General features: G+C 49.4%; 1 pseudogene; it reads left to right on the top strand.

Moving 5' to 3' along the window:
* Positions 1 to 1,116: 1,116 nt before the first annotated feature.
* On the top strand, positions 1,117 to 1,255 carry LOC123109267 (uncharacterized; annotated as a pseudogene).
* The last annotated feature ends 1,555 nt before the right edge of the window (positions 1,256 to 2,810 follow it).

Below are 2,810 nucleotides of genomic sequence, written 5' to 3'. Positions count from 1 at the left end.
TTGTCCGGACGTCCGGACTCATGTCCAGATCGTCCGGGCTTCACCCGGATGATTTGGGTGCCATCCGGATGATCTTGCTTCAAGGGGCCCGAAATTTATGGTTCTGTTAATTTACCGGGATGATTGCCCAGACGTTCGGGTCATTCATCCGGCCTTCGGCCGGATGATCCGGCCAAATACGACCTCGGATTGAAAAGGTTTTTATATCAAAACCATTTGTTTCGATGAGACGAACAACTTTGCAGTTGTAACTTTTCTCATCCGATGTCATCTTGATAGGGTTTTGTGCCATGGAAAAATCTGGTGTCAACAGAGTCCCATCAACCTAAACCCAGTTAAGCAATAGAGTTCAGGCGCGTACAGGTTCGACCAGGGGTTCGACCAGGAGTCCATCTGAACCGAAACCATAGACTAGGGTAGTTGGGATATTCTGTTATCTATTGTAATCGTCTATCCCTTGGATCTCAAGTCAAGGATCCTAACGATGTAATCCTCTTTGTATGCTATACGGGAGTTGCACCCCGATCCTATATAACATGAAGCCGTCGCCCTAGGCAGGGTACGACGTTCTCTCACATGGTAATCAGAGCTTACCTCTTCCATCTCATCTAGTTCCTCCATTGCCACAAACCTCCTACCATAGCCTCCTCCGGCTCCTCCAACGCAACCCTCTCTGGCCAGATCACCGAGCGCCTCACCCGCACCAACTACATCCTTTGGTGCACCCAGATCACGCCGCAACTTTGAGGTGCTGGTTTCTTCGAGTATGTTGATGGGAGCATACCCGAGCTGGCCAAAGTCGTCGTCACCAAGGACAAGGATGGCAAGGAGGAATCCATCCCCAATCCGCTCCACCACGTGTGGATCCGGGAGGATCAACGAGTACTGGGATATCTCCTGAATAACCTCTTGAAGGAACTGCTCGTGCAGGTAACCTCGATCGTCCATGCACATGAGCTCTGGTCGGTGCTGGCGAAGATGTTCTCGTCGACCTCACTGTCCCGCGTCACCAACATCCGGGCGGCACTCACCAACACGCAGAAGGGCACGCAATCTGTGGCCACCTTCTTCGCAAACATGCGATCTCTCACTGACGAGCTCGCGGCGGCCGGTAAACCCCTGGACGATGATGAGCTCATCTCCTACATCATCAACGCCCTGGACATGGAATACCAGCCGCTGGTCTCTGCCCTTGATGCTCGTATCATCCCGGTCACTCTTGATGAATTTTTCGCTCAGATGAGCAACTTCGATCATCGAGTGGCCCTCTTCCAAGGCGCTGGGACCGGTGGTGGTTTCAAGTCCTCGATGAATGTCACCACCCACGGGCATGGCAGTGGTTCCCGTCCTCGCGGCCCTCCTCGCGGGAAAAGTAGGGGCCCTGGCGGGGGCAACACTAGCGGCAACAACAACGCACGCAGCGGCGGCCGACCCTCATATTCCAACACCAAGGGCGGCTGGATATCGAGCGGCTCCACCAACAAGTCTCGGCCTGATGCTGTCTGCTGCCAAATCTGCGGTAATCTGGGCCACTCCGCCAAGGACTGTTGGTACCGATTTGATGAAGAAGAAGACTCATCTCAAGATGAAAAGGTGGTCGGGGCTGCTGAAGCTTCCTACGGCGTCGACACAAATTGGTACATCAACAGCGGTGCTACCAACCACATCGCCGGTGAGCTGGAGAAGGTGACCATGCGGGGAAAATACCGCGGCCAAGATCACATCCAGACCGCTAGTGGAGAAGGTATGAAGATTGGTCGTATTAGTCACTCAATTATTAAAACCCCTCATAGGAAAATTCATCTCAACCTAATCTTGCATGTCCCTAGTGCCAACAAAAATCTTCTTTCTGTCCACCGCATTGCCATTGATAATCATGTCTTTCTTGAATTTCAACCATTCTTCTTTTTTATCAAGGATCAGGCAATGAGGAGGGTGCTGTATCGAGGTACATGCGTTCGTGGGCTTTACCCTTTGATCCCGGAGATTAGAAGATTCAATAAACAAGTTCTTAGTGCCACCAAAGTGTCTTCAACACGGTGGCACGATATATTAGGCCATGCAAGTTTCTATTTAGTCGAGCGTTTGCTTAGGAAAAATAAACTCCCATATGTTGGGGATCGTGATGTGGAAACAATTTGTGATTCGTGTCAAAGGGCCAAGAGCCACCAATTGCCTTATCCAATTTCTACAAGTATTTCTACCAAACCTTTGCAACTCATTTTTCTGATGTCCGGGGGCCTGCTCCCTCTTCTGTTGGTAGACATACATATTATGTGAGTTTCATTGACGACTATAGCAAGTTCACATGGATCTATTTCCTTAAGAAACGGTCGGATGTTTGCCAAGTTTTTCTTAATTTTCAAGCTCTTGTACAAAGAAAATTTGATAGTAAAATCCTTGCTCTCCAATCTGATTGGGGAGGGAGTATGAGAAACTGAACTCATTCTTCCAAAAACTTGGCATATCCCACCATGTTTCGTGTCCTCATGCCCATCAACAGAATGGGCCAGCTGAGCGCAAGCATCGACATATTGTTGATGTTGGTTTTTCTCTTCTAGCAGGCGCCTCCATGCCCCTTAAATTTTGGGACGAGGCTTTCCTCACCACTGTCCACATTATCAACATGTTACCTAGTCGTGTGATTAACAATGAAACTCCCATGGAAAGGCTATTTCACACCAAACCGGACTACACGTCCCTTCGCGTGTTTGGATGCGCCTGTTGGCCTAATCTTCGTCCCTACAATGATCGTAAACTCATGCTTAGATCCAAACCGTGTGCTTTCATTGGCTATAGTGTTCAACACA

This window comes from Triticum aestivum, chromosome 5A (genome assembly GCF_018294505.1).
Source record: "Triticum aestivum cultivar Chinese Spring chromosome 5A, IWGSC CS RefSeq v2.1, whole genome shotgun sequence".
Taxonomy (NCBI): domain Eukaryota; kingdom Viridiplantae; phylum Streptophyta; class Magnoliopsida; order Poales; family Poaceae; genus Triticum; species Triticum aestivum.
This window is presented reverse-complemented; position numbering and strand designations above follow the sequence as displayed.